This window comes from Palaemon carinicauda, chromosome 25 (assembly GCF_036898095.1).
Source record: "Palaemon carinicauda isolate YSFRI2023 chromosome 25, ASM3689809v2, whole genome shotgun sequence".
Lineage (NCBI taxonomy): Eukaryota > Metazoa > Arthropoda > Malacostraca > Decapoda > Palaemonidae > Palaemon > Palaemon carinicauda.
This window is the reverse complement of record NC_090749.1, coordinates 100,630,709-100,643,513: the sequence shown is the minus strand read 5'-3', so window position 1 is coordinate 100,643,513 and position 12,805 is coordinate 100,630,709. Positions and strand designations below refer to the sequence as shown.

The 12,805-nt window shown below is 38.3% G+C and overlaps 1 long non-coding RNA gene across 1 annotated transcript; it reads right to left on the bottom strand.

The window, feature by feature from the left end:
* Window positions 1-784: 784 nt before the first annotated feature.
* On the bottom strand, window positions 785-12,590 carry LOC137618736 (uncharacterized). Its single transcript, XR_011039831.1, has 4 exons — window positions 12,466-12,590; window positions 10,078-10,241; window positions 4,638-4,823; window positions 785-1,025 (listed from the first exon to the last, which is right to left on the bottom strand). It is a non-coding gene; the product is annotated as an uncharacterized lncRNA (long non-coding RNA).
* Window positions 12,591-12,805: the final 215 nt, after the last annotated feature.

Genomic DNA, 12,805 nt, shown 5'->3' with positions numbered 1-12,805 from the left:
TTAATAGGTTCAAAGAAGATGTTTTAGTCGAAATTTGTTAAATTTTGTCCTAGGTTGGGGCTAACCTAACACACATGCCTACGATTTTCAGCTGCAAAGGTCAACAAACAACCCTGTTTCATATTAAAAAATGTCATCTTGCTTACTGCATTAGATTACATGATCTTGTGTTAACCCTTTTACCCCAAAAAGGACGTACTGGTACGTTTCACAAAACTCATCCCTTTACCCCCATGGACGTACTGGTACTTCGTTGCAAAAAACTGCTATCTATATTTTTTTTTTTATATTTTTGATAATATTTAGAGAAACTTCAGGCATTTTCCAAGAGAATGAGACCAACTTGACCTCTCTATGACAAAAATTAAGGCTGTTAGAGCAATTTAAAAAAAATATATATATACTGCAAAATGTGCTTGAAAAAAAATAACCCCTGAGGGTTAAGGGTTGAGAAGTTCCAAATAGCCTGGGGGTAAAAGGGTTTATACAGTATTTCATTATGAAATTTTGAAACAATATCAAAGATTTATAATTTCAGTTGGATTTGTGTTTTGTATCTCCAAATGTTTTAAAAGCTGAGATTGATTGATTGATTTGAAGTTCTCTGGCATCTTGACATCGAGGGTCATTGACGCCGATATCGTTTACTATAAATAAAGATTAAAAGAATATTTATTTAAAACCAGAAAAGCAAATGTTATAAAAGTTAAATAGCATTAAGCTGAGACCCTTCGACATGATTTATACTTTCAATCAAGAATTAGAACATTGCAACATCTTCAAGTTTCAAACGCAAGAAGCACTCACTCTGCCAGCTGCTTCCCAAGCATTCCTGTGTGCTGATTCAAACTTCGCCATGTCCTGGTATTCCACGCACGGCACGGCTCCGCCCGTGGGGTCGTCTACGACTATGCGCGGAGTGGGGACCCTCACTGTCCCCGTTGCTTTCATGGCCTTCGGACTTTTGAACTCTCCGTCGAACATCGCCCTCGCCTGACGAGAATTTGATGTTTTAACTGTGATGTCTGAAACAAGATAAAATTACAAACTGCTGGTAATAAAACCATCACTTATTTAATCATATAAATTGAAATTTAACTTAATGGGACATCTACAAATGATAAATAAAATTACTAACTGCTGGCAATAAAAACCATCATTTTTCTAATCATAAATTGAAGGTGTAAGTAATCAAAATCCAGGAATCAAATCATCCCTAGGATAATGTCTGATTATACAAACACAAGTCGTTTAGGTAGGATGGCCGTTGCATCTTTTAACGGGCAGTTAAGCGACAAGTGGGAGCAGACCGTGGTGCTCTGCCCCCTCACCTGTGGGAGTTTCTTCACTTAAGACCTCTCGGCTCAGAACTGAGAGGAGTGGCTGAGGAGAGAAGTATAATCTAAAGGACTTAGGTTTGTCTAGTTAGGAAAAGTAACAAATTTGTGAATTGTAATTTTCCTAGCGATAAAATCCTGGAGCTCTTTACGTGTGGGTGTTTTTATTTCCGCGGAGCTGAATATAGCTGTTAACCCTTTTACCCCCAGGCTATTTGGAACTTTCCAACCCTTAACCCCCAGGGGTTATTTTTTTTTTTCAAGCACATTTTGCAGTACTGTATATATTTTTTAAATTGCTGTAACAGCCTTAATTTTTGTCTTAGAGAGGTCAGGTTGGTCTCATTCTCTTGGAAAATGCCTGAAGTTTCTCAAATTTTTTTTAAAAAATATGCAAAATAAATTGTAAATAACAGTTTTTTGCAAGGATGTACCGGTACGTCCATGGGGGTAAAGGGATGTGTTTTATGAAACCTACCAGTACGTCCTTTGCGGGTAAAAGGGTTAAAGCTTTTTCGAGGTGTAACCACCCACCGCTAGTTAGCGTGGGGGGAGGGGATAGTGGGGTCAGTTAGCCACCCTGCTCTCACTAGCACTAGCGACTGACTCTCCCTTTTCATTTTGGCTCGGTAAAGACGTAGTCTTTCTCACCCGTCAACCATTTTAACCGGTTTAAAGCTTCATAAAATGTCTTTTTCTCTTTCAGAGCAACCTTCCTTGGGGCTCACGGGTTTCCCGTGCAAGGCAAGATAGCCAGAGGCCTTACGGTTGGGCACTCGAAGGGAGCAGACATCCTGCCTAGACCAAACCCCCGGCGAGAGTCTGAAGGTCTTCGACTAGGAGTCTTGCGCCCGCTCAACTGTTTTGGCCTCGGCTTCTACTCGCCACGACGATCGCTCTGCTTCGGCAGGCAGGCGGGAGCGGTCACTGACAAGGACTCAGAAGAAATTGATTTACAATTCACATAATTCAACTAACAACTTATTACTCAAGTAAACAAGAAATGAATATGGACAGGCAGAGATGTATCATATCTTGATGGAGAAGGGATCAAGTGTTGATCATATGTGTACAGTAGATGGTCAGGCTCTAGGACATAGTCTCGTCCCTTGCCCCTGCCATTCATGAACGACTTTTAAACCTTTCAAATGTCCTTTCAATGTCCTTAGATAAACAAATAATAAGTTCTTGACTATTTAGCATCCAACACCACCTGGTCACTTTGCTCTACGATGTTCTACCTTCCTGGCTGATGTCTGCTCATGATTACCACCACACAGATAAGGCATTGTTTGTGGAATTCTCTGTTGATGCAACTCTAAATTCAAAATAATTCTATCATTAGATTTCAACCTGAAGGCCCGCTCGTAAACACATTAGTCAATGCAGGTATTTAAAACTGAAAAATAACTAAAACATTCAACAACAGACAGATAATTGACATGTTTTTGTGGATGCCAACATCATGGAAAATCCGAAAGCATTTCAAACCGCAGTAGAACTTCAAAAGTTCAAAGTTAGAGCAAATGTTTTTATCTTGACCAAGCTGACATGAGTCTTTTTATATTTTATATAAAACATATCTGTTTTTGACATTATTAATAGTTTATATAGGACATATCTGTTTTGACGTTGTTACTGTTTTTAGAATGATTTATTGTTAATTTATTTCCTTATTTCCTTACCTCACTGGGCTATTTTTCCGTATTGGAGCCCTTGGGCTTATAGCATCTTGCTTTTCCAACTAGGGTTGTAGCTTGGCTAGTAATAATAATAATAATAATCTTGCTTTTCCAACTAGGGTTGTAGCTTGGCTAGTAATAATAATAATAATAATCTTTCTTTTCCAACTAGGGTTGTAGCTTGGCTAGTAATAATAATAATAATAATCTTTCTTTTCCAACTAGGGTTGTAGCTTGGCTAGTAATAATAATAATAATAAAAATTCGAAAGTCCGATAAATACATCGCGGTCAATCACACCAACATATTCAATATACAGTATCTTAAAAAAGCGATAAAAAAGTTCTAACAAACTTAAAAGGAGCAAATCGTAACTGATATTGCGTACCGAATTCCTCAACTAACAAACTTAATAGGTTCAAAGAAGATGTTTACAAGTCGACTTTTGTTAAATTTTGTCCTTACGCCTGCCATCAGGGAAACGCTCAGATGGAAGTACCCATGTCCAGAGATCCTTATAGAGGTTACTTAGACACTAAATAGTTTTTTGCGTAGTTTTCTCCAAGTCTCATATTCCGTTTTGGGTCAGGAGAACCTAGTCTCCTCTCTAGGTTCGATCTTATTATCCAGCCGGTCTCTCGGCCCGTAAGACCACCCCCGCCTCCTAAAGTATAAGTCTCCTAAGAAAGTAGTTCGAGGTAAGTACTCCGTGTTGGAACAAATCACACATTTTAACCCTTTTACCCCCAAAGGACGTACTGGTACGTTTCACAAAACCCATCCCTTTACCCCCATGGACGTACCGGTATGTCCTTGCAAAAAAATGCTATGAAATTTTTTTTTTCATATTTTTGATAATTTTTTGAAAAAATTCAGGCATTTTCCAAGAGAATGAGACCAACCCGACCTCTCTATGACAAAAATTAAGGCTGTTAGAGCAATTTAAAAAAAAAAAATACTGCAAAATGTGCTGGGAAAAAAATAACCCCTTGGGGGTTAAGGGTTGGAAATTTCCAAAGAGCCTGGGGATAAAAGGGTTAAGTAATTTGTATTTTTCCTAACAGTACTTACCTCGAACTACTTTCGGGTTATGGCCCGCCCATCCTTCCCCGAGTGTCTTACGGGACTTTGATACCATATCTATCATAAACTTACTGGTGACCGAGACCTGGCCACGCGCGCTCACTGACCCGGGTCGCCTCAGGGCGCGTATTCATCCGCTACAGAGGTACCCACTATAGAAAACGGAGATAGGGGAACTACATAAAATTCTGGTCGGTTGGGAGGAGAATCCCAGATACTCCTAAGAAAGTAGTTCGAGGTAAGTACTCCGTGTTGGAACAATTATAATTTCAGTTGGATTTGTGTTTGTATTCCAAACGTTTTAAAAGCTGAGATTGATTGATTCATTCGAAGTTCTCTGGCATCTTGACATCGAGGGTCATTGACGCCGATATCGTTTACTATAAAGATTAGAAGAATATTCAATTAAAACCAGAGAAGTAAATATATTATAAAAGTTAAATAGCATTAAGTTTAGAAACATCTACATTATTTATACTTTCAATCAAGGATTAGAACATTACATCTTTAAGTTTCAAACGCAAGAAGCACTCACTCTGCCAGCTGCTTCCCGAGCATTCCCGTGTGCCGATTCAAACTGCGCCATGTCCCGGTATTCCAAGCACGGCACGGCTCCGCCCGTGGGGTCGTCTACGACTATGCGCGGAGTGGGGACCCTCACTGTCCCCGTTGCTTTCGTGGCCTTCAGACTTTTGAACTCTCCGTCGAACATCGCCCTCGCCTGAGGAGAATTTGATGTTTTAACTGTGATATCTAAAAACAAGATAAAATTACAAACTGCTGGTAATAAAACCATCATTTATTTAATCATATAAATTGAAATCTAACTTCCTGTGACATCTACAAATGATAAATAAAATGACTGCTGGTAATAAAAACCATAATTTTTCTAATCATAAATATAAATTGAAGGTGTTAGTATCCAAAATCCAGCATTCAAATTATCCCTAGGATAATATCTAATGACTGGTATCTATAAGAAAAGCTATACAGTACATACATATTCAATAGATGATAAATGTTAACCCTTTAACCACCAAAGGACGTACTGGTATGTTTCACAAAACTCATTCCTTTACCCCCATGGACATACCGGTACGTACTTGCAAAAAACTGCTATTTACATTTCTTTTTGCATACTTTTGATAATTTTTTGAGAAACTTCAGGCATTTTCCAAGGGAATGAGACCAACCTGACTTCTCTATGATGAAAATTAAGGCTGTTAGAGCAATTTAAAAAAAAATATACTGCAAAATGTGCTTGAACAAAAAATAAAGGCAGGGGGTTAAGGGTTGGAAAGTTCCAAATAGCCTGGGGGGTAAAAGGGTTAAAATAGCAATGGACTGACAGCTCCCAATGCAAAACCTTTCTTGCTCATTAACCATTTCGTATGTTTTGCACAACGGCTCAAAGTATGCCTTGCACAAAGCACCATAAGGGACGGATTTACTTGTGCATCATATCCACGGTGATATGTCACTGTTTATGTAATGATACATAATTGAACATTTGCCTGTCGTAGGAGGCAATTACTGACGACATATCTCTATCAACATAAATAACTAGAATGGCACTCAGTCGAGAGCATGGCTTTGCCACACAAAGCATTCATACTTCATTCATAACTCCGATGCTTACTTATACTTCAACGTATTTTCTTCAAAATCTAATGGCTTTGTCCTTGGGTCACACCCCACATTATTATTATTATTATCAAATACTAAGCTACAACCCTAGTTGGAAAAGCAGGATGCTATAAGCCCAGGGGCCCCAACAGGGAAAATAGCCCAGTGAGGAAAGGAAACAAGGAAAAATAAAATATCTTAAGAACAGGAACAACATTGAAATAAATATTTCCCACAAAAACTATAAAAACTTTAACAAAACAAGAGGAAGAGAAGTTAGACAGAATAGTTAGCCCGAGTGTACCCTCAAGCAAGGGAACTCTAACCCAAGACAGTGGAAGACCCTGGTACAGAGGCTATGGCACAAACCAAAACTAGAGATCAATGGTTTGATTTTGGAGTGTCCTTCTCCTAGAAGAGCTGCTTACCATAGCTAAAGAGTCTCTTCTACCCTTACCAAGAGGAAAGTAGCCACTGAACAATTACAGTGCAGTTGTTAACCCCTTGAGTGGAGAAGAATTGTTTGGTAATCTCAGTGTTGTCAGGTGTATGAGGACAGAGGAGAATCTGTAAAGAATAGGCCAGACTATGTCCACCATGTTTCGTTGAAATTGTTCAGTAGTTTTTCCATAATGTTGTTCACAAATAAAACTAACACAACATTTGCGATCTACTTAGCATTGCAATTATTTTTAAAGTACGGCTGCATACTTGTACTTAGATGTACTTTATCTAAAATGTTAGGGTAGTTTGTAGCGCTACGGCCAAGTGCCCTAATTTGCTTATTATCGCTCCGACTGTTATCTTGTATCGAATAAAAACATTTGGAAATGGTCTATGGATCTTAAATATGTTGTGTAAGGGGGGGTCCAGGGGGCGCAGCCCCCCTGGGTAAGGACACGGCTTTTAGCATAGGTTAGGTGGGTTTTTTAAGTTAGCTTCTCCCGTCGTACTCGTAGGTAAGGAAACTGTTGTGTAAGGGGGGCCGAAGCCCCCCTGGGTAAGGACACGGCTTTTAGCATAGGTTAGGTGGGTTTTTTAAGTTAGTTTCTCCCGCCAAAATCGCTTTTAGAACGACGGCCACAGTTCAGAATATTCCCGTTTTCTACGGGATCTGGCCGTCACCCTACAAAGGCTCCAAATGTTACAGATTCATCCTTGGGTCAAACCAAACTTGACCACCAAGTTTGGCCAAAATCAGTATGACAGTTTTTCTGTAAAAGTTGCTTACATACAAACAACAGAGAGGAGTGACTGCATAACCTTCGCAAAATTTTGAAGGCCATTCACCTGCAAGAAATTCTATTTACCAACATCTGAGTTGCATCATTCAACCATAAGCATCGATAAAGCAGTACTGTACTGGTTCAATTAAAAGAAATTATATACATGTATAAAAATCGTCTTGGGTTAGAGTTCTCTTGCTTGGGGGTACACTCAAGCTCACTATTCTATCTTATTTCTCTTCCTCTTGTTTTGTTAAAAGTTTTTAAAAGGAAATATTTATTTTAATGCTGTTACTCTTCTTCAAATATTTCATTTTCCTTTCCTCACTGGGTATTTCCCCTGTTGGAGCCCTTGGGCTTGGAGCATCTTGCTTTTCCAACTAGGGTTGTAGCTCCGTAAGTAGTAATAATAATAATAATAATGATATCTTGGTAGGAGACCCTCCTTCAGGCAGGTGGAATTGAAAATAATGGCGGCTTCGGCAGAATTTAATTTTAGGTCCAATTTTTCTATTCTTCGGACTATTTGTTTGTCAGGGTTGCTACATATAGCTAGTAAGTGGGCGAAGTTCATCAGGTAGGATAAACAACAGGTTAAGTTTGGAGTAATTATTGCAGTAACAAATGATACTCGAAAATTACAGTAAGTCAAGTTAGGAGTTGCGACGATGATGATAATTTCTTTTTGTCATCCGAGATTTACTAATTCACAGAAAATGTTAATATGGCATACAGTATTATTATTCAATGGCCGCCAATATACCCGTAAGGGAAAGCATCATGCAGAGCAGCTGAGACTAAAAACAAACAAAACTATAAAGTTAACGTGTGTCGCTACCTAGAATTATCGAAACAGACAATTATAATACTCAACTTGGGAGCAGGGATCTCCAAAACGACTGACATCTTCAAAAACACCGAAACACAAAGTCTATGAAAGCAACACGTCCGAATCTCACTGGCGCTAGAAAAGGAATGAGGGAAGAAACGTGGGTAGTAGTAGGGGTGGGGGGGGGACGGTAGTCGTAGTAGAAGGCAGTGGTCGGATGTAGAACGGCACCTCGTAGTATCGGGGGATTTTGAGGAATGAGAGGACTAATTGGTAAGGGACCTCTGGTCGTGGTTCTAACACGCCCCAGTTACTATACCGACACTCTTTTAGAGTGAGTGAGCTGGGTATATTCCTGGCTCTCCCTGCAACTTTTTTCTCTGGTATATTTAGCAGTATTTATACCTTAGAAATGGTGCTATAAGGAGCATTTCACGGAGCAACACAGGTCGAGTGTTGATTGGCACCTCGCTGTGGCGGGGATTTTGAAGAGGAGATATCTAAATGGTGCGAGACCTCTGGTTGTGAATTATCACGCCCCAGTATTATATCGACACCTTATATAGGTGAGCGAGCTGGGTTCAACCTGGTATTCCTATGCAATTTTTTCTCTGGTAATATATAGCAGTTATATACCTTAGAAATGGTGCTAAAGGAGCATTTCACTGGGCGGCACAGCTCGGAGCCCAGAAAGGAGCAACACAGGTCGAGCCCAGAAAAACATTATCATCATTCCTTTTCTGTACTGTATGCTACTATTTATCCATTTAACTATAAATTTCTTATCGCATCGATCAAAACCATAAACCCCATGTATTTCAAGTAACCCCTTTCTTTTTCTATGAGATTTTTCCACCTTTCTATAGATGTCTCTTTCCAGCTATTCTCTCAAGGGGTTAACTACTGCACTGCAATCGTTCAGTGGCTACTTTCCTATTGGTAAGGGTAGAAGAGACTCCCTAGCTATGGTAAGCAGCTCTTCTAGGAAAAGGACACTCCAAAATCAAACCATTGTTCTCCAGTCTTGGATAGCGCCATAGTCTCTGTGCCATGGTCTTCCACTGTCCTGGGTTAGAGTTCTCTTGCTTAAGGGTGCATTCTTAAACACTATTCTGTTTCCTGACAGAGCTATTCTTCCCTAATGGAGTCCTTGGGATTACAGCATCCTGCTTTTTCCAACTAGGGTTGTAACTTAGCTGGTAATAATACTACGCCTATTAATATAAACTAGTCTTCATCTTTTGCCCAATATTCTTGAACATTAAAAACCAGAGGAATTACAGATGAGGGAGAAATTATATATAAAACAAGCCTCTTTAGTCCTTTCTAAGCTATAAAAATAGCACTACCAAGGAACATGATGAGAACTGCCTCAATAATAGCCCTACTGTCATCCCTAACCTGATCTTAAATGAACTGCTCATAAGTTTCGTAACTGCTGCTTTTCCATCAACCCATGCTGACCGACTTCAGGGCCCTGAACTTATCTGCTGCCCATCAAAAGTTTCACTTTGAAAATGGGGAACTAAACTATATAACCTTCGTACTGACAAATAGAAGTCTGGGAAGACTTTAAAGGAGATATTTCTTCATCACACTGTTAAAAAGAAAGAAAAAAAATACTGTATTTGTATAGGAAGACCCTGATGGTACGAAAACTGTAAATACGCAGCAAACACAATTTGCCCTATATCTATAGTGTACTTTTCTGTACTAAACCATTGAGTAGTAACCTCTACGTGGAGTCAGACATACAGATTTTTTTCACAGCTCCCTTGAATTCTAGGCAATTTAAGCCTAGATCTTCATTTCAACATATTTCACAAGGATCTAATGAGTCTTTCCATTTGTTGTCCCCCCACCCCAAACTCTTTCCAGTCTAATTCTTCTTTCCTTCTTTTGTCATATGTCTGATTCAAGCTCTTGACTTATAACAAATCAAAAGATAATGGTCATGTGTGGGGGAAAAATGCAGACAAGGGGAAGTGGGGTGAAGCACAACTGAAAATAATATGGACGACATATATATTCCAAAAATTGAGGTGATTAGGAAATTGGATAAGTCAATAAAGTGGTTCAAATGGAATTAAGCAGTGAATAACTTATATAATGGCTCAGAAAGCAAGGTAGAGAAGGGACATGTTATTGAAGAGAACTGTAACATAACTCGTTCATTTGAATCACATATAATTTATCAAAATACCGTTTGAAAAGACATAAGGATGAAATACCTTTTCCACGTACAGTACTAGAAGATTTTATATGAAGGAGTTAACGTACTTCAAATGCTGTACCTTTTCCTTGGAGCTTCTCTTCAGATAAACCTTTCTGTGATCCGCCTCATACACTTCCCCCTTGTTGATGCACCCGCCTCCAGTCTGACCAGTGGCGACGAAGCGCGACGTCTCCAGAGCCTGGCGTATGGCGTCGTACATTTTCGATGTCATGGCAAAAGCTCCTGAAATTGTCATGGAGAATATCAGCACATAATACAGTACAGTAATCAATAACATCTAATGTATAAAATACAATAATGTATCTAATCATGTACCCGACTACTGTAACATATAAGCATAATGCATATTAACCCTTTTACCCCCAGGCTATTTGGAAATTTCAAACCCTTAACCCCCAGGGGGTTGTTTTTTTCCCAGCACATTTTATTTAAATTGCTCTAACAGGATTAATTTTTGTCATAGAGAGGTCAGGTTGGTCTCATTCTCTTGGAAAAATGCCTGAATTTTCTCAAAATATTATCAAAAATATGAAAAAAAAAATTTTATAGCATTTTTTTGCAAGGACGTACCGGTACGTCCATGGGGGTAAAGGGATGAGTTTTGTGAAACGTACCAGTACGTCCTTTGGGGGTAAAAGGGTTATCTTCAGAGTAAAGATTCTTTAAACTAAATTGATTTTCATTTTACAATACTTTAGCTTTTTTGTATGAGCAGTTCAATTTCAGACGCATTCCCCTCGGTATCTGCACGACATCGATACCTCCAGTGGCATTAAAAGGCGTTCTCTACAAATCCTCACACTGGATGGCTAGAACTCAATAGTATTTTTACGAGGTTTTAAATTGATTTGTCTAACCAAGATTAAAAATGAAAAATTTAAAAATTTGTATTTTCCTAATTATACAAACCTGAGTTCATTACTCATAGGAGAAAGATAACAAAGAAGATGGAATACGGCAATTAAACCTTTTAATGAAGTATAAACCCCCAGCAGGTAGTTACTCCGAAAGGTTGTCTCCCCTTTAGCAAACTGTAACCTCAATTGGATTGCAACTGGCAGAAGGGGCGGGGCTTTCCCACCACTAGCAAGTGTCAACCGTCTACTGCCGACACCTATTTGTACGTTTTTAATTGCCAAGTTCATTCTCCCTTCAAAGAACGATGTTTGGTAATTGTGTAGGAAAAACTATGGGCTTCCACCAGTTTTATTAAAAACAGTAAATTCACCATAAAATACATCATTTGATAATCTTGTTTCCTCCATAACGGTAATTGTATTATTCTATAATTTTACCATAAATTTCCATCGATGCAGATACACAAGTATACAAAGATAAGATAGAGAAATACAGTACTGTAATAAAACAATATTATATCCTTTAATACAACAAAAAAAAAAAATTGTATTAACCCGATATCTATTTCATATGAAACCTATTTACCTAATGGGGGGGGGGTGCCTAATGACTCCCTGCCACTGCAATATTCTAAGACATAATAATACATACAGGTGGCCGCTATCGTACATACACCCCTAGGCCAAAATGTATCATAAATCGACTTAAAAAGTTTCTTGAAAGCAATTAAGTTCAAGGGGTGTATGTATGATAGCGGCCACCTGTATGTATTAATATGCCCAACTTAGGATACGGCAGTGTAAGGGGGGTCGCAGGGGGCGTAAGCGCCCCCATCAGGTAATTAGGTAAGGACACGGCTTGTAGGTTAGGTTAGGGGGGAAAGTTAAGGTTAGTTGATGTCCATTTTCAATGAACGCGTGAGAAACTTAGCGCTGATATACAAAGGCTCCAAGTTCAAGTTTTGGACCTTCTGTCTATTGAAATCTCGCTTTCTAACGCAGCTTAATACACATCTTTGCTTGTTTAGGTATTGTCCTTCTGTATCCCACTGACCTAACCTAATCTAGGATGCACATACTTTCTAAAAGTGGTTCCCGGAATCTCTGTACATCGTAAAAAGTATTGTTATACCAAACGTAAAATTTACTTGACCGGAATTTCATGCTATTTCCAAAAAAAGCTAGATATAAACACTAACGTACAGCTTAATTACTAGTTAATATTCATTTTCAATAGCTATCTTCACACCCAACTAGCTTAGGGTAGCCTACGCTAGTCTTCTATTCTTAGCCTTTACCTAACTGTGGCTATTAAATCAAATTATACTGTATATATACAGGTAATTGATTCGTAAAATATGTATAATATATATTTACGACTCATAAATATCTATATTTAATTAAAAAAAGGCCTCAGTTCGATTTAAACGTATTGTACGAGAGGCCTCTGATACCGTACGAGAAATCGTGTTTCAATATCGGTTAATATCTCAAAATATAACTAAAATTTAATGATTTTAATTTATATAATGACACCTATAACATTAAATAAAGCTTAAACATTATTAATTAAACCTTGACATACTTACAGAACGAAGTTAAATGAAGATATACATGATAAACTTCTTAGACGGGGTCTGACGAAATGTCTTGTTTACAAAACTTCTTCTTTTACTTCTGGGGCGAGAATTGAGAATCCAGGTCTATGGAATTTTCAAAATTTGCCCTTAAATTTTCCCCCCAAAAAAGCAATAATCTTACTCAATAACACTATGTGGAAACGTATTTATCTCAGATATATGATTATCCATATATATTTTATAATTTGGATTAAAATCTATCAGATTATTGGCTAAAATTGGTTCCAAATTTACCAAAAATAAGCAATAATCGTACACAAAAACTCCATATGGAAATGCATTTATCTCA